Genomic DNA, 27,586 nt, shown 5'->3' on the forward strand with positions numbered 1-27,586 from the left:
GGTGCTCAGAGGTGGAGGGGCCAGGGCTGCACGAGGAGGTGAGGGGCAGGGCTGGCCGGCCTGGGGGTTGGGCAGCCCTGTGTCCTTGGGCCGGAGTTGGTGTGCGGGCCAGGGCTTCCTGGCATTCCTGCAGAATTCCTTTGGGTTCCTCTTGTTGGCCGTCAGGCAGGCACCTGCTCTCTAGGACAGCTGGGGCTGGGGTTGTGCCCGGGGGTGCCACGGATGGGTGGCGTGTAGCAGGAGTCTCCCCACTGGAGCCTGCTCCGTGGGGGCTTGGCTGGGAGGCAGGTTCCCACGAGGGAGGAGTGACTCATTCGACTAACGTGTATTAAGCACCTTCTGTGTGCCCGAGCTGAGCTCCGTGCTGAAGGTAAAAATAAGAGCCGTGCTTTGCAGGGCTCGGGAAGGAGAACCGTTCCTCCAGTCTCCCTAGAGAACAGTCTCCCGGTGGTGCCTGAAATGTCCCCATCAGTCACTTGTCCCCTGGAGCTGAGCATTGCCTCCTCTCTAGTTTTCATCCAAATTGTAAATGCTCTTGGGAAGGATGTCACATTCACTCCCTGGTTCTTTACTGCAAAGACAAAATGGTACCGAGAAGCAGGATGAGCAGTGAGGGCGGAGTGGGGAAGCAGCGCCACAGTAGGAGAGCTTTCCCCACTTGGTGCCTTGGCCTCCCGCCAGCCCCTCCCTGCATGCACTTTTCACTCCCACCACCCGGGCAAGTCTGAGGTCAGGGTTGTGTTTTCTTGAGCTGCTGGAGCATATCCCAGGGGTGGCCTAGATTTGAAAAGACAATGACCAAAGGAAGGTGCCAGGGAGAAGCCATGAGAGCTCCTGGCACATAGTAGGTGCTCAGTAACGCAAGTTCCCTTCCCTTTCCTAAAGCAAGTTGTCGCCGAGGCTGGCGGGCCTCGCCAGGGACGGCGGCTGTGCACCTGCCCGGCCGAGCTCTCTGGTGGATGTCTGCCTGGGGACAGGGCCCCTGGCAGTGACCGCTTCCTCCTACCTGTGAGGTCAGAAGGGGCTTCTGGAAGCACTGCGCACAGGAGGGTGTTTGCGGATGGACCTGTCCCAGGGGGTCTGTCCTCCCCCCAGCATCCTGGGTGTGCCGTGGAGGCAGGGACAGGACCAGCTCAGAGCAGAGCCCCACGTGTGCCAGTGCAGCAGCTATGGACACTCAGCTCCCCTTCCCTCCCAAGAGCAGGCAGAAGAGGCTCCCCGTCTCCCTTCCGTGTCTTGTCTCCCCTTTTGTACCTCCATGTGGCAGTTTCATATTATTTACAAATTTCAAAAAGAGATATTGATTATGCTTTTAAACTGGTCTGTTCCTCCGAGCATGGCACCCTTCGACTGTGTTAGATTCAGCTGAGGTACCTTGATTAAATTATGTTAAGATTAGGGCTTTGATTCAACCACATCGTTAGGGCGACTCAGTTTGAGTCCCCACCCCCTCTGTGGGTATACAAATGGACACTCAATCAAGGAGACACACAGAAGTAGATACACAGGAAAGGACAAGAGGACTAGAGAGAGCTCCATAGAGACGGAAGAGAGGACTTGTCAGCCCCAGGAGAGAGATGAGCCATTTGCCTGAGAGTTTCCAGCTGAGACCAGAAAGAAACGAGCCCTCCAGCCTGCGTTTGAGAGCAGAAGAAGCTGGGCCCACGGAGCCTTAAGAGGACAGAGGAAGGCTGAACCGTTGCAGATATCAGCTGCTGTCTTGCTTCAACATGTGGCAACAGACTTTGTGAGGAACGGACCTTGAGTTGGACTCCTCAGGGCCTTGCAACTGTAAGCTTCTACCCCAGATAAATACCCTTTATAAAACCCAGCAGATTGCTAGGACTTTGCATCAGTGCCTCTTTGGCTGACTAGTATACTCCTCATCTCTACCTCCTCTGTCTCCCCTTCTGTGTCTCCCCATCTCCCCTTCTGTGTCTCCCTATCCTCCATCTCCCCAACTCCACCTCACTGTGAGAGGCACTGGTTTGTGTGCAGTGCTGGGCTTACGTGCCTCTGGTTTGTTGAACTGTTTGGTTTTAACAGCTTTATTGAGATATAGTTCACACACCAGACAAGCCACCCATTGAAAGTGCACAGTTCAGCAGATTTTGGTATCACAATTAATTTTGGAGCGTTTTCATCAACCCCAAAAGAAATGCTGTAGCCATTAGTCATCACCTCCTGGAAACCCCTATTCTGCTTTCTGTCCTGTGTTAGTCAGCCAAAGGGGTGCTGATGCAAAATACCAGAAATTGGTTGGTTTTTATAAAGGGTATTTATTTGGGGTAGGAGCTTACAGATTCCAGGCCATAAAGCGGAAGTTATTTCCCTCACCAAAGTCTATTTTCATGTGTTGGAGCAAGATGCCTGCCTACGGCTGTGAGGGTTCAGGCTTCCTGAGTTCCTCCCTTCCAGGGTCTTGCTTTTCTCTGGGCTCAAGGTTCCTTTCTTCCCAGGACTTGCTTCTTCCTAGACTCAGTGCTCCTCTCTTCCTGGGGCTGGCTTCTCTTTCCTCTTGTGTGCTTACTTCCCCAGGCTCCCGCTTAAGGCTTCAGCATCAAACTCCAACATCAAAACCCTCCACTCTGTCCTTTGCCATGCCTTTTATCTGTGAGTCCCCACTCACCAAAGGGTGGGGACTCAATGCCCTAATGACGTTGCCTAATCAAAGCCCTAAAAATAACTTAGTCATGCTGAGCTACAGACCGGATTATAAACATAATCCAGTATCTATTTTTGGACTTCATAACCATATCAGACTGCTCCATGTCCCTGTGGATTTGCCTCTTCTGGACCTGTCATGTGACTGCAGTCACGCACTGTCTGTCCTTCTGTGGTGGCTTCTTTCACTTAGCATGATGATTTCGAGGTTCATGCACGTTCTAGCCTGAATCAGAACTTCATTCCTTTTTAGGGCTCAACAATATTCCATTCTGTGGACAGACCACGTTTTGTTGATCCGTTCCCCGGTCGATGGACGTTTCAGCTGTTTCCACCTTTGGGATCTTATGAATAATGCCGCTCTGCACACCCGTGTCCAGGTTTTTGTGTGGACAAATGTTTTCTCTTCTCTTGGGTCTAGACCTAGGAGTGGAATTGCTGGGTCACATGGTTTCTCTAGGTGTAATTTTTTGAGGATCTGCTGAACCGCTTTCCACAGTTTTTACAATAATGATCTTTGTGGACACTTGTTGGGTGTGTGGTTAAGCGCAGGTCTCGGAACCAAACCTCCTCGCTCCTGGCTGGGAGCCACTGAGCAGGTTCCTTCATCTCTCTGTGCCTCAGTTTCCTCTTCTGTAAAACAGGAACAGTGTTCGATCTGCTGTTGTCATGGGGGTGAGAGGAGCTGGTGGGCGTGCAGGGCCCCGGGCAGGACTGCCCTGGGCGGTCCTGGTGTTCGAGCTGTAATGACAGGCCCCCTGGGCCTGTGGCGCTGGCAGTGAGCTCTCCAAGGGAGGCCGAGCTTGCTTTGGGGGCAGACGTCTGCCCGAGTTCCCTTTTCCGGTGCATTCATTTCTGATGCCGCCTGGGAAGAAGACTCCGGGGCAGGAGGTATCTTTCACGCCATTCGTCTCGTTCCTCACCTGGCCTGTCTGCCTGAGGGCAGCGCAGCAGCTTTGGGGCAGAGAGGCTAGGGGCAGCCCAGGAACAGCTCCCGCCTGGAGAGAAGTTCACACTCTGGGGCCAGGGAGCCCCCTCACCAGCCAGCGGTGACTCCCTAGCGGTTAGGTAATTAACAAGTGGTGGTGCTGGGCAAAGGGGGGTGTGCAAAACTCAGCACCCCAAACGCGTGCCCACTGTTCTCGCCTGCCCTCTGGCTTCCGCTCTGCGGTCAGCTCCTTGGAGGGGCATGGTGTCCCCGCCAGGAGCTCTGCGGCCAGTCGGCTCATGGACTGCATGGTGTTCGTGGCCGCCCGCACCTCCAGGGGGCCCAGAGCCCAGGACCTTGCCAGCCCTCAGGCACAGAGACAGGTCTTCCCGGCCGGAGCCCTGGCAGAGCAGCAGCTTCTCAGCCTGGCAGCATGGGATGTCCTCCGACAAGCAAGGGAAGCGTGACAGCCTGCGCGCTGCCCGGAACGGGAAGGCACATGCACACAGCACCCAGATTTGTCATGTGTCCTGAGCACCCCAAGGGAGTCCTCAAACGGGGTTCTGGTGTTTAAAATAATTTTTCAGAAATAACAGCTCTGGATATCCAGAGCACAAAGGAGAGAATCAATTCATTCCTTCATTTGTCAATGTTTACTGTGCTAGGCAGTGGGATACAGTGAGGAGGAGAAGCCCTTAGCCCTCTGGGATGGAGGGACTGACACATCTTGCAGCACATGGTGCTCTGATAGAGGGCTCAGGGGGTGTAGTTGGAGTAGAGGGAAGGTGGCAGCTGGCTGCCTGACGGAGAAGATTCCACGGAAGAGGGGTGTGTTGGTGGGGCTTTGAAGGATGCAGAGGAGTTTACCAGGACAAGGGGGAAGGGCAGAGGGCGCAGCATGGCTTTTTAGTAGTCAAAGTACATGGTATGTTTGGGAGACGGCAAGGGGTCCTGGGGTGCTGAAATGCAGAGTTAAAGGAAGGTGAGCTAGAGACTGGGTAGAAAGGGAGCTGGAAAGAGCCCCCTCCCTATCCTCAAGGCTGTGTCTGGAGCGTCCCTGGCTGTTCTAGGTCCTGTCACTGCTCCCAGTAGGGAGGTGCTTCCCCTTTGCCGTTTGTACATTTCCAGTCTCACGCTGTGCCCCTTGCCCCCAACCCCTTCCTGTGGGGTCTCTGGGGGTCCTGGATACACCACCCTGCCAGTCTCTAGGCCCCCCGCCCCCAATCCTGATTTTCCTCTGGCTCCCACACCCTCCTTCCTTTGAGTCCCAGCCCATTCCGTGCCTTTCCGGGGCCCTGTTCCTGAAGAGCTTCTCTCAGAGCCCGTGGAATAGCCCATGTGGCCCCTATCAGAGGAGGCCAGCACCCCCATTAGTGGGCGAGGGGATCAGGTGGGGCCCTCAGGCTCTGCGCACAGAAGCTGTTCACCCCGGCCACGCCGCAGGGCAGGTGCCCGCTTCTCGGGGTCATAGGGAGGAGTTAGGCCTCCCGGAAGTTGAGTCCCTTGCTCGAGGCCGCGCCCCCAGCCCATGCTGGGGTTGGAAACGGGTTCCATCTCGACCCTGGACCCTGAAGGCAGCATGTCTGCAGCCTCTTCTCGTCCCTCAGTGAGGCCCACGGGGTGCTCGCGACTTGCTTGCGCAGGGGCCCGGCCCGAGGAGGGCCTGCGACCACACCGACCGTCCCCCGCCTTCCGCAGCCTGCTGAGCCCGCTAAGTCATCTGCCTCTTCCTCGCCAGCGGGCGGTAGGGAGTTGCTGGGTAAACAGGAAACGGTGCCCTCCTCTCCCGTTGCCAGTCCAGTCGCGAGGGCGCCAGGTGGGGGCCGTCTCCCCGCGACCTTGGTGCCGCAGGGCGACCTGCTTTTGCGAGCGCGAGCCGGGAGAGGCAGGCCGAGCTGGCGTGCCTGCCCCCGCCTCTCTCCCTCCCTGAGCTGGCTCGCCCGCCCTGATTGGTACCCTGACGTCAGGAATCGTGTCACCTTTGGTCTCCCTGGGGCCGGCAGCGGTGACGCGCGGCTTTCGGCTTGTCCCCTGCATCCCTGGAGGGCCCGGGCCAGCCGGGAAGGAGGGATTACGTTGTTCCCGCCCGGCCGCGGCCGCCTCCCGCCCGTCCAGCTGTTCCCCGCCACCCACTGCCAAGCTGCAGATGTCGGGCCGGGTCAGCCCGGGAGCTGGGGTCCTGCCCGTCATCTTCATGTGAGCGTCTCCAAGGCTATTTCTGGCCTTGCCATTATCCCAGCGGCTTCGGGGGATAAATATAGACGCTCCCGCAAAGCCCCAGGCAGGCAGCAGGCAGGCCGAGTGCGTGCGGATGGTCGCTTGGCTGCAGCGCAGCCGCTGGGACGCCTCCCCGGCCGGCCGCCGCCGCTCGGACGTGGGTTTCTGCACCGACTCCCTCCCGGAGCCTCGCTGTGGGGTCTGGCGGGGGAGACGAGAGGGAGGCAGGGTCTGTGGGAGGGATGGGCAGGGGTGCGCCGGGCAGCCAGGGGCCTTGCCCTGAAGTTTCCTCCCTGAGAACTTGCTCACCGCTTCGGAAAGGGAAGTGGCAGCCCGTCCTGGCTGGCTGAGGGGAGGGTGCTCTGCTGAACGGTGGCCCCGGGCCACGTCCCCCAGTCCTATCAGTCACCCCCCTGTTCCCCGCTTTCTCTGTGAGCAGAGGGGGCCGGGCCGGATGCTTCCTTGGGCCTGAGGCCGGCCGTGGCTCCGGGGCCCCCACCCGCCTGGGCCCTGCCTCCTGTTTCCACACCCGCCCTGCCTGATGGGGCCGGAGCACAGCCCTGTTCACCTCGGGCTCCTGGTCCTCGCCGCTCAGCGGGGACCGGTGGGCCCCTGCCCTTGTGCAGGGCGCCCTCCATTTCCTGGAGGCCTCTTGGCCTCCTCCCCTCGTTCCTTGCCCCCTCCCGGGCTGCTCCAACCGCCACCTCCCGCTTGGAAGTGCATAGCTGGGCTGGCGTCGTGCGAGGAGCAGACGCGTCCCAGGGGTCCCTCTGAGTGGAGAAGGATGGGAGTCGGCGGACTGGCAGGAGCCCTGGGAGCTCAGCAGCCCCGGGCGCCGGGGGCGCGGCTTGAGCGCAGGCAGGGCCTCGCGCCTCTTGCAGGGAGAAGTGACCCTGTGAGTCCTTGTAAGTGAGCAGTGCGCTGGGGTGCCTGCTGGGTGCAGACAGGAGTGGGCGGCTGGCCTGGGGCTCTCGCCGCGCGGCAGGGCTCTGAGCGCAGGCGGGCAGGAGGAGGTGTGTCTGCCGTGCCCTGGGGCCCCCGTGGGCCGCCTGGTTGTGTGCGGGCTGCACCGGGACAGGGGCTGCCATTCAGCCCCAGGCACGGGGCCCTGAGCCCGGGGTTGCCAAGAGGAATCAGCGTCTGTTTCCTTGGGGTGCCGAAACAGCTCCACAAACTGGGTGGCTGACGACAGGAGCAGCGTGCAGTCGGCCCGTCCAGAGCCTGGCGCCCAGGTGTGCGCAGGCCCTGCTCCCTCTGCGGGCTCCAGGCGAGGCTCCTTGGCACTCCAGTCTCTGCCTCGTCTTCACGCGGCCTGTTTCCCCGTGTGTCTGTCCCCTCTTAGAAGCACCCCAGCCTTGGATCGAGGACCCACCCCAATCCAACATTTCACCTTGACTTGATTACATTTGCAGAGACCCTGTTTCTAAGTAAGGGCCCACGCACGGGTAGTGGAGCTGAGTTCTTGAACTTGTCTGCTGGGGAACACAGTCCAACCCCAGCCCTGGGTGTTTCCTGCCAAGGAGCTTAGAGGCGCGGGACCAGACATCGGCAAGCAGGTGTGACCTGGGCGACGCCTCCTGGGAGTAGAGGGGCTGCCTGCCCCCTGGGGTGTCAGAGCCAAGCCCACCAGGCAGGAGAGGTGGGGTTGGGGGTGCCAAGGGAGCCCTCCGGGCAGAGGGGCACCAGGTGGAGGCTGGGCCGAGGGAAGAAGCCGGGTCGGGGCCCTGAGCCTTCGTCTCGCAGGCAGAGGAGGCTGCTGAGGGGTCTCATCGGAGGAGCGACACGCTCCGGCGCCGCAGGAGAAAGAACTTCCTCTGCCTTCCTCGCGGGTGACAGGTCGGAGGCGGGGGGAGGAGGGGCAGGTTGGCGGCACCATCACGACGTCGTGCCGTGTTGAATACCTGGAAGGTTTTTTTTAACCACGCTGTCGGGTCGGGCTACGCGCACGTGGGCGCGCGCCTGAGCAGCGGGGTCCGCCCCTCAGCTCTGCAGACGGCAGCGCTGCGCCTGAGGGACCACTGTCCAGCCCTCCCCGCCTCCGTCGGCAGCCTCACCCAGAACAGAGACAAGGGACCCGGGACCAGCCCCTGACCCGGGTTCTGTTGCCCATTCAAGGCTCTCAGTCAGCCACTTGCAAAGGTGTCTGTGGGTGGCCCCAGCACCCCTCTGCCTGCCACGTCTCCCCCTTCACCCGCCACATCTCCCCCCTCGCCCGCCACGACTCCCGCCTCGCCCGAGCGCTGATGCTGTGCTGTGAGCTCCAGTGCCCCGAAAAAGAAGTGACTTCAGAGAAAGAAAGTGTTGTTTGAGGGAGAGATAAACATGTTTGTTTAAGCTAACCGCAGACCCGAGAAGCTCGCTGTCTTGTGAACATGTTCTTGTATTTATGGCTCCGCGGGTGTACGTTGATAAACAGAGAAAAAAGGGGCGATTGTGTGGCTGCATCGCGCCCTGGGGGAAGGTGCAATATTTGTTGAGGACCGTGTGAGTCAGAAGCCTGGGACACTGAGAAGGTCAGAGCCAGAAGTCTCCTGCAGGAGACACTGTTACCGGGTTTCGTTTAGGTTCTCTGGCTATGCTGGAGAAATGAATTTCAGGAGCACATCAGGGGAGTTAGGCCAGTAATTTATTCAGGTAGGGAGGGAAGAGAATTGGGAGAAAATAACAGAGCAGGGGTCCCAGGTGGAGAGGAGAGGGATGAAAAGCAATAAAGAGGGCTGTTGTACAAGCCGCAATTCCCCATGATAGATGACAAATGCCCAGGTTTACTTGCGTGGCCTGGTGGCAGAGGAAAAACGGCGAGAGTGGCGCGCAGAGGGCAGGAATGGGTGCAGAGGCGAGAGAGCGGAGTGCTAAATGGTTAATTATTCCACCCCTTTGCTGATGGCAGGGGAGGGGTTCCAGCCGTTTGCTGGTTTGATCGATCACCCCACCTATCAATTCCCCAGTGGGAACCCAATGATAAAGTCCTTGGGGAACATCTGGGGCTTCTCCTGGCTTCCAGGAAGAAGTCTTCTTCTGAATGGCAGAGTCCTGGGGTGGGGTCCTCCAGCAGCCATCTCGGGGTTACTGATGTCCACGTAGACTCTCTGCCCGTTTCAGATCCGTCTATTAATTCCCTATCTTAGTAGTCTGCTTCAACACAGTCCACGTGCTTCATTTCTCAGACGGGGAAGCTGATCCCAAGGAGGATGGGGATAGGGGAGGGACTCGGGTACAGAGGCTGAAGCCAGGACCGGCCACTGGCATGCGTCTGCCCCCCCCAAGGCCTGTCCTTGCTCCGGTGGGTGTTGCTCGTGTGCCCGCCCGGCAGATGGAAAGCCGGCAGCACCAGCCTGGCCCCGGGAGCTCCAGAGGCCTTCCCTGCTCTCCTCCAGCCCCGTCACACCGTGGAGGGGCCACACAGGTCCTGTTGGAATGCACCGCCCAGGGAGCCTCGGCCCCTTGTCCAGCTGCTTCCTCTGGGACCGCGCGAGCCTGGCAGGACCGGTGGCGGGGACGCAACTCAGCGCCACGTGGTGGAACCTGACAGACTTGGTTCCTACCTCTGTGGCCTCGGACAAGAGCCTCTGTCAGTCACTGCAGAGCGGGGACGAGATCCCATTCGGGGTCAAGGGGAAGCTCCGGAGACCCTCAAAAGGCCTCACCGCTGGCCCCCTCAGAACTGACAGGTGGGACAACCAATCAGAAGAGCAAACAGCTGGAGCCCCGCCCCAACATGATGCAGGGGGAGGAGGAAGGGCTTAAAATGCCCTGATCTGGGCCCCCCACCATGTCTCTCACCCTGCAGCCCACCCGCGGTCCGTGCCTCGGACTGCATGCTTTTCTCGTTTTCTTGTTTCTTAATAAACTCTTTACTCCCTTGCCTACTCTGTGACGTGTCCTTAAATTCTTTTACGTGACATAAGCCAAGAACCTAGGAGCCCAGAACCCAGAGCCCTCCACCAACAGATGGTGGTGTCGCCTCTGCACAGACAGGGAAACCGAGGCGCAAGAAGGCCGTGACTTGTGAGGGTCACAAGGGCAGACCGGGCCCGGCTGTCCCTCTCCTGCTCGGCCTCAGCTTGTCCATAGGCACAGTGACCAGGGCCCCCTTTCCTAGTGCATGCTGAGCTGCTCTCGGGCCAGGGAAGAGGGCAGAGGGCAGGTTCCAGCTGGGTGACCTTGGCCAAGCCACCCTGATGCCAGCTTCCTCATTCACCCAGAAGGTGAGTGTTCAGACACTCTCCATGCAGAACTCTCCCACCAGTGGCTGCTCCCTAGGGTCTCTGCTGGGGTGGCGAGACTCCCTCTCATCCTCACTTCCTTCCTGTGATCCAAAGACCCCCAGCCCAGCCACTTGCAAAGGCCCCTTCCCCTCTCTGGGCTCTCAGGAGGAGAAGCCCAGGCCTTTCGGGTGCTCAGGCAAGGTCCGGGGCCTTTGATGTGTCTCTGTAGGGGACGATGGGGACTTATGGCCCTGCAGGGGGAGGGGGGAGGAAGAAGAGTGGCTCCAATTACCAGCTTCCCGAATTCTTGTTTTATGGCTGGAGTTAGAGGCAGCTGCTTGGAGACAGTCCCCAGAGGACTGTTTTCCTGGGGCAGGGCAGATAATCCAGACTTCAGTGTGGACACCAGCCAGCTGGGTGCAGCACAGGCTCGCCGGGGAAGCCCCCTCGGAGCCCCCGGCTGGCTTCTCTTTGCCCTGGGCCCTCTGTGGGGTCAGGTCAGCTCCATGCCCCCGAGCCAAGTCTGCCCCTTTAAATCCATGGTCCTTTGAGGGTCCTGCAGCCCTGGTCCATGAGGCTCAACTGGCCAGTCCTTCTGAAACACGCTGCTCTCCTGAGCGGAAAGCTCGCGTTCCCACCACGCAGGCAGAGGCAGTCGTCCCGGGCGCTGTGATACCCAGCGGGTTTGTGATGGGCCCACCGCGGCCTCGGACCCCGGCCCGCTGCTCAATCCCGGGCCTCCTCCCTGAGGTGAGGGCGAGGGAGCGCACTCTACCCCGGCCACTGCGAGGGCTCCAGATTCCTCGCCTCCCACCTCAGCTCTCAGGAGAGCCCTGTGCGGGTGGCAAGGTGGGCTTGGCCAGCATGCAGCCGGGGCCGACAGGGGACAGTAAATGCACCCCGGTTTTTGTTGCAGTTGCTTTAGCACAAATCACAGAGGCCGCCCCTGTTTGAAGTTAGAATCCTCCTTGTTTGCCGACCAAAGGGGCCCATTCGGGTCCTGGGTGCCTTAGGCCTCAAGGATCAGGAGGGCTGACGACGCCGGCAGGCATCAGGGCCGGCTCAGGGCCTGCCACCCGCGTGTGTCCCGGCGTCAGCCCTGGAGTTGGCACTTGGCAGCTGAGAGTGACGGCTGTGAGTGTGCATGGAGCGGGCTGTGGAGCTCCGGGCAGGCTGGAGCAGAAGCAGTGTGACTCCCTTCCGAGCCCTGGAAGCAGAAGATGCAGCTTTAGGAGCGGCTCCCGGTGGCCAGGCAGGCGAAGAAGGGGAGCCAGGCCCCTTCTTTCAGCAGCGGCTCGAGAGGGAGAGAGAGTTGCCGAGGAGACCGCCAGGGAGGTGGTCTCTGCCAGGTTCCCAGCAGTTTCTCTTGCCCCTTTCCCGGAGACCAGCAGCTGCTGAGCATGCTGGAAAAGAGGATGAGGAGCTTAGGGGAAGACGGCGGTGGCTGTGAGGCAGGCTGAGGTCAGGAGCCTGCATGGCCTGAGGCCCTGCTTGGAGGCCAGGAGCTAAAACCTCAAGGAGCCTTTGGGGCAGAGCCGGAAACAGACCCTCGAGATTCCACCAGCCCCCCCCCCCCCCCAGAGAACAGGGATTGGGCGGGAGCCAAGCGTTGGCGTAACCTTCAAGCTGGGGGACCGGCAGGCTAGGTGTGCATTGCCTTCACTGAAGAGTGGCCCCTCCCCGCTCGCTGGGCCCCCACCGTGCAGGGGCCGCCTGTCACTCCAGGAGCCGCAGGAAGTGCCCAGGCGGGCCGGCCTTGCCCACCTCAAAGCCTAAACGGGGGTTTCTCCGCCCAGCCATAGCTGCTCACCTTACTGGGGGGTTCCTCAGGCCCCAAAACAAAGGCAGAGGCCAGGGAAGCACGGAGAAGCGTCTTCACAGGTAGCGGTGCCGCGGGCTTGGTGCACATTGTCTAATGTCGTCCTCCCTTCAGCCTTGCCAGGCAGTGGCAACGGAAGGGGAAACGGAGGCACAGAGAGGTTTCATGGCGAATAAGTGCTTCTGCCCCAATCTAACTGCCCCAGGCCCTTGGCCTTCTCCACGTCAGGGCCGTCCCAAAGAGGAAGGCTTATCTTCTGTGTGGGTAAGGGCAGGAACCCTGTACCTCTGGGAGCTGGCAGGTAGGGGAAGGTTGTCTTCTCCATGTGCACCAGCTGGCACGGCTTGGGATTGCAGTGTCCCCAGCTTTTAAATAAAACCACACCAGCAAAGCACGGCCCGAGGGCTTGTGGTACACAGGTGCTTCTCTTCCTGGTAAGCCCTGGGCACCTGGCTCTGGGCCCCCGCAGTGACACTGATTTTCCTCTCCAGCCTGGCCCCACTCCACCCCAGGTGTGGCAGGGGAGGAATAAGCGCCAGCCAGAGCCCACCTGCCCAAGCAGAGAGCTTAGATTCATGGACTTAATCACGTTTTTCCTGTCTGTCGTGGTGGAATGACGTGGGGAAAATGGATAAGGCTCTCCCAGCTGTCCAGGCTGCAGCATTTTCCACCTGCCTCCTGCCCGTCACATCTGCCTCTGAACGGTTGTCAAGTGTGGCCCCACAAGGCTGCTCCTTCTTGGGGCGCAAATCTCTTGGGTGCCTCGTGCAGTCTGTCTTGGTGGACTGGCTTAGGAGAGGGCACCTCGGGCAAGCACGAGCTGGCAGCAGCCAGGAGGGGAGACGCACCTTGCTGTTTCTGCAGGGTCACCTGTGGCCTGCCGGTGTCAGGGGACTGCGTGCCGGACAGCCCCTGAGGCCTGCCTATGCCAGTGGCCAGCGGAGGCTGCAGCCGCCGACCCCGGGACCTTTTCCCAAGCACCCTTCCTCCTGGGTGCCCAAAACCGTGTCCTCACCACATAGCCGCCCACACACCCCAGCTCCACCAAGGATGCTGGACCACCAGACTCAGGCCAGGATGGGTCCTCCAGAGACCTCACCCTTTAGCGGAGGAGGGGACGGGTCACAGGAACAAACGAGTTTCCACTGATAACGACGGCGTGTCTGCCCTGTGCCAGGTCCTACGCCAGGTGCTTCTCTCATGTCACCTCATTTCACATTCCCAGCAGTGCCCTGAAGTTATGCTGTCAATGCCTCGTTTATGGACGAGGAAACGCTGAGATTCAGGGACTGGCAGAGGCTGGCCGGGCACTGCTGGCTTGGGCTCTGACTCCTTTTGGGAGCCGAGCTGCCCAGGCTAAGTGTGAGTTAACTGGCACGACAGGATTCTTGCCCTGGTCTAGGTACCCATGGTGGTTGGGGCAGTTACCTTTTCTGAGTTTAGGTTCCTGTATCTGCAAAATGAAGATGGGGGAAGCGGACGTGGCTCAACTGATAAGTGTCTGTGTACCACATGGGAGATCCAGGGTTCAAACCCAGGGCCTCCTGACCCACGTGGTGAGCTGGGCCACACACAGTGCTGATACGCACAAGGAGTGCCATGCCACGCAGGGGTGTCCCCCGTGTAGGGGAGCCCCACGCACAAGGAGTGCACCCCGTAAGGAGAGCCGCCCAGCATGAAAAAAGTGCAGCCTGCCCAGAAGCGGCACTGCACACACGGAGAGCTGACACAACAAGATGACGCAACAAAAAGAGACACAGATTCCCGTGCTGCCGAGAATTCAAGCAGGCAAAGAAGACAGAGAGAGCAGACACTGGGGGAAGGAATAACATAAATCTTTAAAAAAAAGAGAGAGAGATAGGTGAGTCTGTCCCTGACAGCCATGTTAAGGATTCTAGGGGATGGTCTTGGCTGAGCTTCCATGATGGCCCCAGGGGTCCCACCTCCTGGCCCCTCCCACCCGGACAGTTGTAGAATCAACGGACGGCGGGGGACTTCCACAGTGAGGTTGTAAAGGACTCCTGCCTTCCTCCCTTTTGGATCACTCACTCTGGGGGAGACCATCCCCATGTCACAAGGACATTCAAGCAGCTTTCCAGAAAATTCTGGACATGCAGTGAAGACCTGGGACCTGCCCCAATGGCCAGCACTCACTCACCAGCCAGGCAATGGGTTGAGTCTTCGGAAGACCGCACCTCGGCTGGCCGCTGGCCTGCGACCTCAGGGGACTGTGCTCCAGACCACCCAGCCGAGCCCTCCCAGGTCCCCGACCCCCAGAAGCCGCGCAGTCATAAACGTGCGTTGTTTCAAACCACCGAGTTGTGGGGTCATTTATTACGCAGTGGTGAGCAGTGATAACAGAGCGCCGTAAATGCTCATTCCCCTCTGCCTCTCCACTGAAGCATCTTTGCTGCTGGGGCAAAGTGTTGCCGGTCCCGACAGCTTGTGCTGCAGCACCTGGGACTTAAAAGACCTCGTCTGCGTTGCTGCCGTGTGGACCCCTCAGAGTCGGTTCTGAGCTGGAGGGTGGAGGGACTGGTGGGCCAGCATGAGCCAGGCGGAACCCCAGCCTGTCGTGCAGAGCAGCTGCCAATCAGAGGTTTCCCGGGCTCTGCTGGCACCAGGGGCTGTAGGCAGGGGCGAGGCAGGGATGGTAGGACCTCTTCCTTCGGGGTGTAGGAGGAAAACTTGCGTTTTCTTCCTCCTCCACTTTCTTCATCTCTCTTTTCCCTCCCTCAGCTTTGTAGACCTCCTGAGACTCTAGGGTTTGGTTCTCTTTTTTTCTACCCCTGGGTCTCTTTCCCTGCTCGTAGGAAGGAGGACGCCAGCAGATGGAGCCGCGTAAAGGGGAACTAAATATCTGGGCAGATGATGCATTTTGGAGCCTCGGGCCACCCACAGCCGTCCAGTCGGCTTCATTCGGGGGTCTCTGGTTGTCGTCACCCCCGTGTGGTCATGTTAGGAAGCTGTAACTTAGGGCCGAACTCGCGTGTCCTCCGGCGCACAGCCCCTCGTAGCCTGATCTCTCGGGGGTAGGCTCCACAGCTGCCCTCACCAGCTGCTCCTGAAAGCTGCTTTTAAGTAGGTGTGTAATCATCTCCAGGCTTTGGAATCTTCTCCTCGTCGTTTCTGAATACCTTCCACGGGTCTAGGCACCGAGGAAGCAAGGATGAATCAGAGCAAGTTCCTACCCTGGGGAGCCAGCTCGTGGGGGAAACACAAGTAAACAAGACCGCTCAAAAGCAGCTAGCGTTTGATGCTCACTGTGTGCCGTGATGGCCAGGACAGCAGAAGAGGGCCGCAGGGACGTGGGACAGGCCACAGAGACAAGGTGGAGAAGGCGGTTTCCCGAGGAGGCGAGGCTGGCACAGGAGGCACAACACAGAGTGCCCCTGTGGGGGTTGCAAGTTCTTGCTGCTGTGGCCTTGGTGTCCTGACCGTCCCTTCCTTTAGGGCCTGCACAAATGGCTTTTTGCTCCTGAAGACTATCTTGGTTTTGTCTTCCCACCTGTCCAACAAAAAGTGTCCTTTCCTTCTGAATTCCTTGACAGTTTGGCGGAATCACCTGTGAACCTATCTGGGCCTAGGTCTTTTTGTGTTTGTTTTTGTTTTGGGCAGGGAAAACGTTTGATTACCATTTTTTTTATTAAAGATTTATTTATTTATTCATTTCTCTCCCTTCCCCCACCCCCACCCCGGTTGTCTGTTCTCTGTGTCTATTTTGCTGCGTCTTCTTTGTCTGCTTCTGTTATTGTCAGCAGCACGGGAATCTGTATTTCTTTTTGTTGCGCCATCTTGTTGTGTCAGCTCTCCGTGTGTGCGGCACTACTCCTGGGCAGGTTGCACTTTCTTTTGCGCTGGGCAGCTCTCCTTACGGGGTGTACTCCTTGCGCATGGGGCTCCCCTACGCGGGGACACCCCTGCGTGGCAGGGCACTCCTTGTGCACATCAGCATTATGCATGGGCCAGCTCCACATGGGTCAAGGAGGCCCGGGGTTTGAACCACAGACCTCCCATTTGGTAGACGGACGCCCTAACCACTGGGCCAAGTCTGCTGCCTGATTACCATTTTAACTTACCTAACACTCACTTGTCTATTGACCGATTTCAGCACTTTTTGTTTTTCTGACTATAATCATTCCATCTAGGTTTGCTCATTTAAAAGCTTGCAGTTGTTTGTAATAGTCTATTTATTACTTGTCAGTCTGCCCCTGTAGGTGTCTTTTCTATTTACGTTATATTTGCTTTTCCTGTTCTTTGTTTTTTTCTTCAATCCGTCTTACCAGCAGTTTATCTTATTAATCTTGTCAGAGAACTGGCCATTCTGGTTTTGTTCATCTTCTCTTCATTGAGTTCTGCCCTCACCTTTAGTTTTCCTGCCTTCTTATTTCTTTGGGTTTGCTCTGTAGCCCTTCCTTTTTTTAAAAGATTTATTTTATTTATTTCTCTCCCCTTCCCCCCGTTGTTTGCTTGCTGTGACTATTCGCAGTGTGTTCTTCTGTGTTCGCTTGCATTATCCAGCGGTGGCACTGGGAAACTGCATTTCTTTTTGTTGTTGTTGTTGTGTCATCTTGCTGCATTAGGTCTCCGTGTGTGCGGCGCCACTCCTGGACGGGCTGCACTCTTGTCACACGGGGCGGCTCTCCTTGCACGGTGCGCTCCTTGTGTGTGGGGCAGCCCTACATGGGGGTGCCCCTGTACAACAGGGCACTCCTTGCACACTGCAGCACTGCGCGTGGGCCAGCTTACCACATGGGTCAGGAGGCCCTGGGGATTGAACCCTGGACCCTCCATGTGGTAGACAGATGCTCTATCAGTTGAGCCATGTCCACTTCTCACCCTTCATTTTTTAAATTAAATGCTGAGCTTTCCCTCTGTAGCTTAACTGAACTCTCCTTATCCACCTCCGCCCCATCGTGGATCCTTGGTGCTTATTGGTTCAAGGACCGACCTTGGCCCTGGGCTCACCGCAGTGAGGAAGGCGTGTCTGCAGAGAGCAAGTCCTGTGACTCATAAGAGGACCCAGGCTGGCCGGCCAGACTTGAAGAAAGCAGACCCTTTGGGTGAAGGCGAGGCTGCCATGTGGTGGGGAGAAGGTTGTGGGAGAAGGAAAGGGGAGGTGCAGGGTGGGCAGCCAGGCCGGGACACACCCCTACCTCCTCTGTGGAAGCCGACTGGCCTGCGCAAGAGGTGCAGAGCTGCCCTGCCTTATGCGCGCACAGACAGCCTCTGATGATGGTCCTGGTAGCACTTCCAGCAGATAAAATGCAAACACACTGACAGTGCTGGTGGTTTCAAGAAAGTGCATTTTAGACCAACATCTTGACCTCTGATGCCCGCAGTGGGGAAAAGTTCCTTCTTCCAGTCTCCAAAAAAGGGACCCTAGCTGTTCTCCTGTAAGAAGCCTCACAGAAGTCTTTGTGGCCACCATGTCCCAAAGAGCCTTGATCCTCGCCTTCTCCTTCCTTGACACGAAGTGAGATGACGGGTCGTATGTGGTGCTTGACAAGTCTGTCCACGCTTTTAACAAGCTTTGTTGTACGTTTTTCACTGTCCATCCATCCATCCATCCATCCACCCATCCATCCAACAAAAAGTTCTTGAACGTCAGTCATGTGCCCAGCATTCTTGTAAGTGCTGGAATTCAGCAGTGATCCCAAATCCCTTCCTACAATGTACTGGTTGGTATGCTAAATGCCAGGAAGGAAAATAAGCCAGGGAAGTGAGGAGTGAGTAGGGAAGTGAGGAGTGAGTAGGGCCGTGGGGGATTTTAAGACAGAATGGTCAGAGAAGACCTTGCCCTGTAGAGACCTAAATAAACTCAGGAAGCATTCTGGCTCTACCTAGGGACGAGAATTCAGGCAGAGGGACAAGTACAGAGGCCCCATGTGCTCAGCAAGCTCGAGGAACAGCAGGGAGGCGGGAACAGAACTAGAGGGGAAGGGTGCTAGAAACGGCAGGGGCAGGGGCAAGACGTGGGAACGGAGTCCTTGGAGGGGCTCGCGTTAACGTTTCAAATGCTCACTTAGGCTGATGTGTGGCGGCTGAGCAGAAGCAGGGAGGCCGGTTGGAAGTTCTGGATGGCGGAAGCCTAAGAGGTTCAGAGATGTTTCTCGGCAGTTGCAGAGAGGGAAGCAAATCACCTTCGAGAAGGAGCTGGAAACAGCTTACCCTTCCTCAGTGCACACGGAACCCCCCGTCGGCCCACAGGCCCCCCGTGCAGCCCCTGGGAGGGTTGGGCCTCCGCGGTGCTGGCGAAGGCCCAGCCTGGACTGGGGCTGCTTCTTCCTTCTGGCGCCCAGCCCTGGCTCTGCAGGAGTTACCTGCACACTTGGTGCTGATGACACAGTGGGCCAAGTGGAACGGGGGACCTTGGAGACCCCGGAGACAGGCCAGGCCCTGCAGCGGGCTTCCCTGATGACCCTGCCCTGAGATCTTCCCTGTTCCCGAGTCTCATGGAGTCCTGATGCCAGGGCCTCCTGGGCAGGCCCCTCGCCTCCGCTTGCTGACAGCGCTTGGCCTTGCGACACCCCTTCTCCCTCCGCCCTGTCTTGAACCACCCTTCAGAGCCGATGACCAGGGTTTGAACCCTGGCTCGGTCACCTCGGCTGTGTGACCAGGAGCAAGCCACTAACCTCTCTGTGATTCAGCTTCCTCTTAATGCAAAATGGGGCAAAACGGGTTAAAAAAGTTCAGTCATGCCCAGCCCTTGGGCAGACCATCTTAGTGACAACAGCTGTGGTCCTTGTCCTGCCCTCCAGGCCACTGACCCCGCTCCTGTTGGCAAGGCTTGAGAGTGACCGGCCGTGCATGTCCCTCCCCTGGGCCTCTTTGGAGGCGCCTGCCTGGTGCTTGGGAGGTTGTGATGACGTCGAGACCGTTTCCCCACCTTTGGCTGTGCTCCAGCCACATGGAAGCACTGACCAGTGTTAGTCAACAAGGACTCCTGTGCACTTTGTAGAAGAGGAAACTGAGGCTTCGAGGGTTTGAGACCCTTGCCCAGGTCCCCTGGCTGGTAAAGGATGGAGCCGGGATCCGACCGGCCTCCCAGGGGCTGCTCCTCTGCAGCCACAAGGCCCCTGAGGGTGCTGGCACATGGGGACCTGCAGGGCTGCCGTCCCCCCTTGCTCCTGCCACCTGCCTGGCCCCAGCTGCCTCTGTGCCCTCTTGGCCTCTCGCTGGCCCCGGGGACACTGGCTAAGCCGAGGAGCCTTTCTGAGCGACGGGCAGGACCTGCGAACACCCGAATCCGCCTTCGGAATCCGGAAACAGGGTCTGGCTTGGGGCCAAACTCAGAGGGTCGCTCCGAGGCTCTGCCCACAAAGCTGCCGCCTCCTCCTGCGTGTTCCCCTGGCATTTTGGGGGCTGGGCCTTTCAGGAGCACGGGATGCCAGCACTGTGTGCCTGCCCTGCACCTGCTGCTGCAGGGGACAGGGGGGGAGCAGGAACCTGGGGCTCCCGCCGGGCCAGTGGATGAAGCCGCACGGCGTCCCTCAGCCGGAGGCCTGGGCTCCTCTGGCCCTCCCGGGCGGTCAGCGTTTCTCCGCGGAGCCCCCGCTGCACGTACCTGCCCCTGCCCACTGTCCGCAGGGTGTGTGCTTGGACCCGCGAAGTGCCTCGTGCCCTGTCCAGAGGTGCGCTTGCCCTGATTGAGCCTCCCAGAGACGCCAGGGCCCGACCCTCATGTGCTCGCTTGACCAGGGGAGGGGGAGGAGGGAGCCTCTTAGACTATGCCTTTTTTATTTATTAAAAATTAATTAAGGGAGTTTGATGTATCAGGTCGTAAGAGGAGTTGGCAGGTCACATGGCCTCTGAAAGCATAAGGCTGGTAATCCATTTAAAAAAACATTTTCTTCGTCTTCTTTTTAATTTAATGGAGGAAATCATTAGCTGGGAAATTGGTCATACTGATTTATTCCTGTTTTGGGGAAGGGGAGTGGAAGAGAAAATCTGCTCTAATTGCTGCTTGTTCTAGAAAGATGTCAGCAAAATATTCCACTCAGCCGGGCTTGGCACGGCCGAGGCAGCCGTCGAGCTTTTCTCCCCCGAGCCCAGCTCTGGGGGCTCCCTGTGCACCCAGGTGGGCGGCAGTGATGTCCACAGGGTGGGTTTTAAGAATACAAGTGGACCTGCCTTGGTCCCCTGGTGCTCAGGTGCCCCCGCCCAGCCGGGCGGGGCCGTTCTGGCACGGAGCCCATTGCACGTGGCTCCCTGGGGTCTCATGCTTGCACTCTCATTCCCAGGGAAGTGGGACCAGGACCCCCGTCTGGGAAAAAGGACTACGTGCCTCTTGGGCTTCATCCGGTTCCAAGGAGAGGCAACTGGGTTCACCCTAAAAATAACCCAACATGGAAACAGCTTCAACATGCAAATGTTTTTTCATATCCGTGGGCCAAATAACTTAAAGGTACAGCTGTTTTTCCACTGTCCTGGTCTGTTTGTTTTTCCTGGAGCGGGGAGGGGCTCTGGGTGATCCGGGCTCCTCTGGGGTCATCGTCTTCCAGTCCCAGCCCTGGTTGGGGTCTGGCCGGGGACCGAGGCCTCGTCCGCGCTATGGGCTGCTGCCTCTTCTGTGCCTACCCCCTTTCTGGGGATACCCCAAGTCTGGCACGACCCGAGCAGGCCGAGCCCCTGCAGTTCTGCCACGCCTGTGGGCTGTGGTCCAGGCCACCCTGTTTCCATTCACCGAGCTCACCTGGCTCCAAAATGGGCGATCGAGTTAGACGCAGAGTGGGGAGCTGGGGGGGGGAAGGCAGAGTGTGGGGCGGGAGTCTCGAGCAGAGCCGGCCTGGCTGGGGACCCGCTGTCCTGCCGCCCTGCCCGCTTCGCTCGCGGGTGTGTCCTCACTCTGGCGGCAGGGGCCTGGCTTCCCGCCCGTCCTCTCCCCCTTGATGCTGCACCCTCTGAGGCTCCAAGGCACCGTGTCACATCTGTGGCTGGCAACTCTCGCCCCGTAGACCTGCTCCATGTGGGAAAAGTCCCAAAGCAGACACCACGAGGGAGAAGGCCACGGTCCAGCGGGGGCGTCCAACGTGGCTGTGGCCCTGCAGAGCCGGGCGGGGTAGTCCTTTCTTCTTCCTTCCGCCGTGACCACAGGGCAGGGGACTCAGTCCATGGGAAGGGTGGCTCTCACTCGGGCCCGGCACAGACCCGTGAGCTACTGACCTCAAGAGTCTTCTTCCTTCCTCCATCCCTCCCTTCGGAAAGTTTACCTGGGGTCCTGGAGCACAGCAGTGGGTAAAACCAACCCCAAACCCTGCCCTCCCGGAGCCTCCATTCTAGTGGAAGAGAGTTAAGAAAGAGAAAGGGACGCAGACTTGGCCTGATGGATAGGGCGTCCGCCTACCACATGGTAGGTCCACGGTTCAAACCCTGGGCCTCCTTGACCCATGTGGAGCTGACCCATGCTCAGTGCTGATGCGCACAAGGAGTACCATGCTACACAGGGGTGTCCCTTGCGTAGGGGAGCCCCTTGCGCAAGGAGTGCGCCCCGTAAGGAGAGCCGCCCAGTGCAAAAGAAAGTGCAGCCTGCCCGAGAATGGCGCCACCCACACGGAGACCTGACACAAGATGACACAACAAAAAGAAACACAGATTCCTGGTGCCAATGATAAGGATAGAAGCAGTCACAGAAGAACACACAACGAAAGGACACAAAGAGCAGACAACTGGGGTGGGGCACGGAGAGAAATAAATAAAAAATAAATCTTAAAAAAAAAAGTTAGAAAGAGAAGGCAGGCAGGCACAGGGCGTATCAGGTAACGACCACTGCTGTGAAGAAAAGAGCCGGGAGGTGCTGGAGTTGGGGGCAGGGGCTGGTAGTTTTAAATACAGGTGGTCAGGGACAGAGGCCTGCAGGAAGGGAGGGGGCAGCGCCCAGTGCCGTGGAAGCCAGTCTGGGGGGAGTGTGGAGCGAGGGAGGGCGGTGGAGCTGGGGTGAAGCTGAGCCTTTGGGGGGCCTTTGGCCAGCACAGGGCTCTGCAGGGGCAGGTCCCACCTTGAGTTGCAAGAGGCTCCTGCCTGCTGCTCTGTGGGGGTGGACTGGAGGGAGGCAGGGAAGGGATCAGGAAGCTGAGAGAACCGCAGGAAGGCTTGTGGGGGCCTGAGGCTCCCCGCTGGGATGCCCCGTGCCTGCCCGTGGGCACAAAGCATGGTGGAGCTAGGATTCTTCACTCTGCAGCTGTTTGTAATTTTTCTGGAGTTTCCCTCCACCACTCCCCCGTTATTCCTCCCCAGGTCGGTTTTGGGGGCAGGGGCAGGAATGGGGTAGCTGGGTCAGTTTCCGGTTCCTTGCATCCAGGCTCTGTGGCCACTCAACTCCTGAGAAGCCCTTGGGCATTTCCTGGGCCCCCACCTGCCCGGCCTGGGTTCGGGCCCCACTGCTGCACAGCACTGCCCCCCTCCCCGGCCAGGAGCTGCCCGCCTGGCGCTCACCCCCAACCCAGGCAGCCCTGCCGTGCGGTTCAGACAAGCCCCTTCCTCCTCCAGCGTCTGGACTTCTCCAGCTGCAAAGAGGAGGGGCCGGGATGGAGTGTGGGTGCCAGCCCAGACCCTTGAAGCAGGCGCCTCGGTAAACTGAGGACAGGCCTCTGGGCACAGCTTCGTGGTCGGGGATCCCCTGCCCGTCTCCACGGGGGTTCCTGCTGCCACCTTTGGGGGGCCCTGTTCCCATCCTAGGGGCTCCTGCCCTCGCATTCCAGGGATGACCTCAGGAGTTGCTGGGGGAGACAGCAGGAGATGGGGTTCTAGAACACGGGTCTGGGGCAACGGGCGAGGAGACGAGGTCCAGGGATCCTCATCATGGAGCCTGCCGAGCCCACTCCCCAGCGGGCATCTGCTGCTTTCCCTGAGAGCCCGGCCACCTGCCCCTTTTAGAGGAGTGTCCCTGGGACCAGGCTCCAGACAGAGGCCTGCCCGGCCACGCAGATGCCACCGTGGGGTAAGTCGGGAGAGGAAGGGGTGAAGGAAAGACGAGCCCGAGGAGCCAGGTGCTGGGAAGGCAGGCCCTTCATTTCAGCCTTAGCGCTGCCCTGTCTGGCACCCTCGCCACTGGCCACATGCAGCCATTTACATTTAATTTCAATTGATTCCAGTTAAATAAAATCTAAAATTCTGTTTCCTGGACCCACGGGTCACATTCCAAGTGCTCAGGGGCCGTGGGGGCTGTCGGCGACCGTACCGGACAGGCCGATACAGAACACGTCCGTCCTCGCAGGAAGTTCTGTTGGGTGGCGCTGGGCTGTCTCTAGAGCAACCCCACGAGCAGGTGGGAGTCGTCCCCCTTACAGATGAAGAACCTGAAGCTAGGGGGAGAGGTTCCTGGCTACCGGTGCTGGCAGCGAGGGTCAGGGGATTTGAATCCGGGTTTGCTCTCAGAGCTCGGGTGCGGGGCCGGGTCCCTGCGCGACGCCCTGCCCAGCCAGCTGCCTGAACCCCGTCGCACCGCGCATACTTCTGGGATCCCTGCCGCCCCTGGGCAAGAGGCACTCCCCCCACCTGGTTACCCCTGCCTGGTTACCCCGGCCAGCGCCGCATGCAATGAAAAGGCAAAGGAGCGAGGACGACCCAGGGGCCCACCCCTCCAAGAAACTCCACTGGCCTGGAAAAAACTTGCTCAGGAAGCAGCAGCATCTAGGAGGTGACCTGTGGATGTGGATTGTGGAATAGTTTCAGCTTTGCCGTATGGTGGGGGTGGGGATGGGGATGGGGGTGGGTGGGTGGGGAAGAGGACCGGGAGGAGAACGTGTTTCCAAGGCTGTGACCTGCTGAGGCAGGGTCCCAGTGTGGCCCACCTGAGGCCTCCGCCCAAGCAGCGTGGCCTTCCAGTTGCCGGGCTTCTGCACGGCTCCCAGGGGCTCGCCACCCTTGTCCTCGTCACCTGCCGCGCTCGGGCAGGCAGGGCCGTGGGCAGTGCCGGCAGCCTGGCTCAGGGCGGGCACCCATCTTAACAGAGGAGTCACGCTGGGCGGCTCAAGGCACTGGAAACGGGTGGTCTCCAATCCAGAGGCCAAAAGCCCGAAATCCAGATCTCGGCAGGCCATGGTCCGCTGATGCCTGCAGGGCACTTCCTGGCCTCGTGCAGCCCCTCTGCCAGCAGTGTCATCCAGCCTCTGCCTCCGCCGCCACGTGGCCTTCTCCCAGGTCTGCCCAAATGTCCTGTCTTTGTAAGGGCACCCATCCGGCGGGACGAGCACCCACTCAAATCCAGCTTGGCCTCGTCTTCACCAATCACATCTTCAAAACCCTGATTCCAAATAATCTCCCCTTCAGCGGTACCGGGGCAGGACTTGAGCATGTTTCTTGGGGGGTCTTGAGCATGTCTCCTGGGGGGACTCAGATCCACCCACAGCAATGCTCCAAGTGCGGGTCAGTAGAACAGGCGGTGCCATCCCCACCTGGGATGCGGAGGTGGCTGCCCAGAGACGCGCAAGGACTTGGCCCCGGCCACGTGAGCTGTACCGAGAGAAACGTGCCCCAAGCCAGGCTCCCTCTTCTCCCCCAGGCCTGTTGCTGCTGCTCCGAGTGCGAGTGAGACCAGGGCCCCTCCCGAGGCTGGGGATGTGGGCAACGTAAGAGCAAGACCGGTGCAGGCAAGGAAGGTCCAGCCCAGCGGAGCACAAAGCACAGGGGTGACGGCCTTCCAGGGCCTGGGAGCAGGAAAGGTGGCTGAACCCAGCGGGCAGGAGGGCTCAGTGCGGGGCCTCCCTTATTTAGAAGCAGGGAGACAGGCGATCAGAAGTGACACCCCCGGCCCCCGGGGCCTCGAGGCACCAGCCTGGCCCATCTCCTTTGCCACCCGAGGCTCTGGGCAGCGGGGCAGGAGATGGGGGGCCCAGGCCATGGCCCGAGGCCTCTGGCCCCTCTGCCCCTGCCCCCCACCCCCAGGTCAGGCTGGCACCCCCCAGCCTTGCCGCCCAGCCCAGGAGGCTTGGTCTGGGAGAGGCTGTGCCTGGGGGCTGTGAGCTCCGGCTTGCGCCGATCCTTCCCTCTGGCATATGGCTCCCCCACCCTCCCCCGGCACGCGCTCCCCTCTCTCCATGGCAACTTAGCTCAGTGGTCCCAGTGGAGGAGAGGGAATCCAGGCGCCTCCTTCTCGCCCTCGCTCCCTGCTCCCCCGCCCGGCCTGCCTTCCTCCCTCATCCCTGCCCGGCTCCCGGCTCTTCTTTCCCCAGGCCCTCACGCCCAGAGGCGGCCGTCCCTGGGCATGGGTGGCCGGGAGGGGCGCGTGCCCCCCGGGGCGGCCCCCTGAGCCGGCGGCATGGGGAGCTCAGCAGACATCCGTCGAGGCGGGGGGGCCCGCCGGACCAGCCCCGGGCCGGCTCCCAGCTCTGCTACGGCGCCCCCTCCCCTTACCTTACGATTTCCTCCTGAAAGGTAATCCCTGCTCCTCGGAAACGTGGCACAGCCTTTGGCGGGTCACGTGGGCCGCGCCTTGGCTCTGGAGTAACCTAATCGGAGGGAGGGAGGGAGGGAGGCGGCAGGACCGGCCAGGGCCCTGAGGTGCGCGAGCGCGCGCGGGTGCGAGGGAGTGGGCTTCTCCCAGCTGTCCCCGGAGGCGGCCCCCCAGGCAGCGGCTGTCCCAAGGAGGGGTGGCAAGAGGGGGCTCGCGCGCTGGTGGTCGTGGGGCACCGGCTTCTTCGTCGCACTAACCCTTTCTTCCCTGAAAGTGGAGTTTCAGGAACGTCCGAGGAGATGGTATGGCGAGGAGCACCTGCTGGCCAGCTGCGGGAGGAGGGCTCCTGCCGGCTCCGGCTCCACCGTTTGGGACGGTCCCTCGGCCATGTGGCCACGCGGCTCCTCCCTGGCCTCCGCCAGTGGCCTTGGGAACAGCTGCCCAGCCTAGAGAGGGACCCGGGAGGCCAGCCTGTCAGCAGCCGCGCAGAGGCAGCCCCCAGGCCGGGCCGGCCGGGCTCAGGACACCCCCACCCCCAACCCCCGCCGCTTCCCCAGCAGCAGCAGACAGTGGGAAAAGAACATCTTGTTGTCAACTAGATCACCTCCTAGGCCTGGAAAGTGAGGCCAGAAGAGAACAGATTTAGCAACCAGTTCTTAGAAGCCACGGGTGGGAATGGTGTCTGAGCCCGTCTGGTCTTTAAATAGAAGGCATACACCAAGGAGCCGGCTGAATCATGGGGAGCCTTCCAACTTCGGCGCAGGTGTCAGGGAAACAACACTTGACTTTGAAAGTGGAGCCCACCGTGGGGGGCCCAGGCACTCGGGTCTGCACCTCCCGTCCTGGGGCACAGTTGGGTGGCGAGCCTCTGGTGATGGGGGGAGGGGAGGGAGAACTGGCACCCAGAGCCAGGAGCACAGAGCACTTAGAGCTGACAGGCGTTTGATTGGGCGTCAGTCTCTGGCAGCTGCTTTAGTAGCCTCCCCAGAGCCTTGAAGGCAGCTCAAGGCAGGACGCCCCATCTAGTTTTTTGGCAGCACCTCCTGAAGCCAGATTTGTCGCCCCCCGCCCCCCAAGGCTGCCTTGGAGCACCCCATAGACTGTGACTTCTCGGGGCTTCTCTTTGAGTCATCAGATCCGTGCTTTTTGGGCAGAAGGAGAATTCTTTCACATCTGCATATGTCTGGGCTGCCAGTTGCTTTGAGCTTGCTTTGAGGCTGGAGACTGTCACCCAAAGCTCCCTGGCACCTGGGGCATGTGCAGACTTCGTAATTATATCAAACGTGCCTGGATTCTGGTTGGTTGGTTGTAAACTCTGCTGGGGTTACAACCGGTGCAATGGGTGGTGGGGCCGCGTTCTGGTTTCGTTTGGTCTCGTTTCACTAGCAGACAGGGTATCTGATGACACGTGGGGGCACCTCGCCCTCCTCTTTGCCCCTGGCCTGCCCACTGCAACTGGGGTTCCCCTCCCGTGGGCTTCCGTGCTCGTCCAGGCTGGGGGCTGCTGTGGCCATACAAGTGTGTGTTTGATCCACAAGCCCAAAAGCCTAAAGGCGAAAGCACAGGCGGTGAAGAGCGGGCGTTGCAGACAGAGGGGCGGCCTCTCCAGCCCCACAGCAGTTCGTCAAAGTGAATCTCGACTAAGTGCTTTGTACCAGCCTCCCCCGCCCTACGTCCCCTGGCACCAGTGGGGCGAGCCTCTTCCCCTAGCGGATGCTCCAAAGTGTAATTTCACGGAGCAGTGACTTACTTGAAAGCATCTTAAAGAGCCGCGCAGGGTGTGAGAGCTGGTCCGAGAGGTGGGAGCCCCGGCGTCAGGCGGAGCTCCAGCCGATGAACGTGCAGACAGCTCGTTCCAGGAAAAGCTGGATAATCATGCTGGCTCGTTTTCAGGCGGTGAGTGGTTCTTTCTGCTTTAATTTGACGGGAGCACTGAGAGCCAGGGCAGGACGCAGTGGGAAGCGTGGCGGCTGGGGTGGACCTCCCGAAGCCCGGGAGGCTCCAAAGGGGAAAGCTGGTTTCTCCCCTGCCGGCCGGGCCCGCGGGGTCAGGGCGCCTGTGACAGCCCACAGCCACCTGGGTGGGAGCCTCTGGTGACGACTCGTCCTCCTTCGGCATTAAGGACTTAAGAAACTGGGTGGCAGAAGGAAGCTCCTGAGCATTCCCCTTTCCCCGGTCTCCCATGTGATTTCCCTGCACACACAAGCACGTGCATGCACTCACACGTGCATGTACACCCTTGTGCACCCACCCACACACACATAGCACAGCATTTGCAGATACGGTTTTTCTTGCCGCCATCGGGGTGCACCTGCCAATTGGTATTCTGTTTGTGATAACGTCGTCTCGCGCATGGA

The 27,586-nt window shown here is 59.7% G+C and overlaps 1 protein-coding gene and 1 long non-coding RNA gene across 11 annotated transcripts in view; one reads left to right on the forward strand and one right to left on the reverse strand.

Moving 5' to 3' along the window:
- PITPNM2 (phosphatidylinositol transfer protein membrane associated 2) overlaps positions 1–27,586 on the forward strand; it is a 143,394-nt gene that overhangs the window by 30,649 nt on the left and 85,159 nt on the right. The window contains exon 1 of one of the 9 annotated variants that reach the window (XM_071209775.1): positions 24,986–25,210. The exons of 7 other annotated variants lie outside the window; for them this stretch is intronic. The gene's annotated coding sequence lies outside the window, so the exon portion shown is untranslated. Of the gene's footprint in view, positions 1–24,985; positions 25,211–27,586 lie in introns of those variants that run through there. One more of the 9 variants, XM_058281293.2, reaches the window with a different exon arrangement.
- LOC139436972 (uncharacterized) lies at positions 19,735–27,373 on the reverse strand. Of its 2 annotated transcripts, XR_011646479.1 has the most exons (3): positions 26,980–27,373; positions 25,190–25,675; positions 19,735–24,541 (listed from the first exon to the last, which is right to left on the reverse strand). It is a non-coding gene; the product is annotated as an uncharacterized lncRNA (long non-coding RNA). The 2 variants fall into 2 exon arrangements; XR_011646480.1 differs by lacking the exon at positions 26,980–27,373 and having other exon boundaries at positions 25,190–25,811.

Source organism: Dasypus novemcinctus, chromosome 19 (genome assembly GCF_030445035.2).
Source record: "Dasypus novemcinctus isolate mDasNov1 chromosome 19, mDasNov1.1.hap2, whole genome shotgun sequence".
NCBI lineage: Eukaryota > Metazoa > Chordata > Mammalia > Cingulata > Dasypodidae > Dasypus > Dasypus novemcinctus.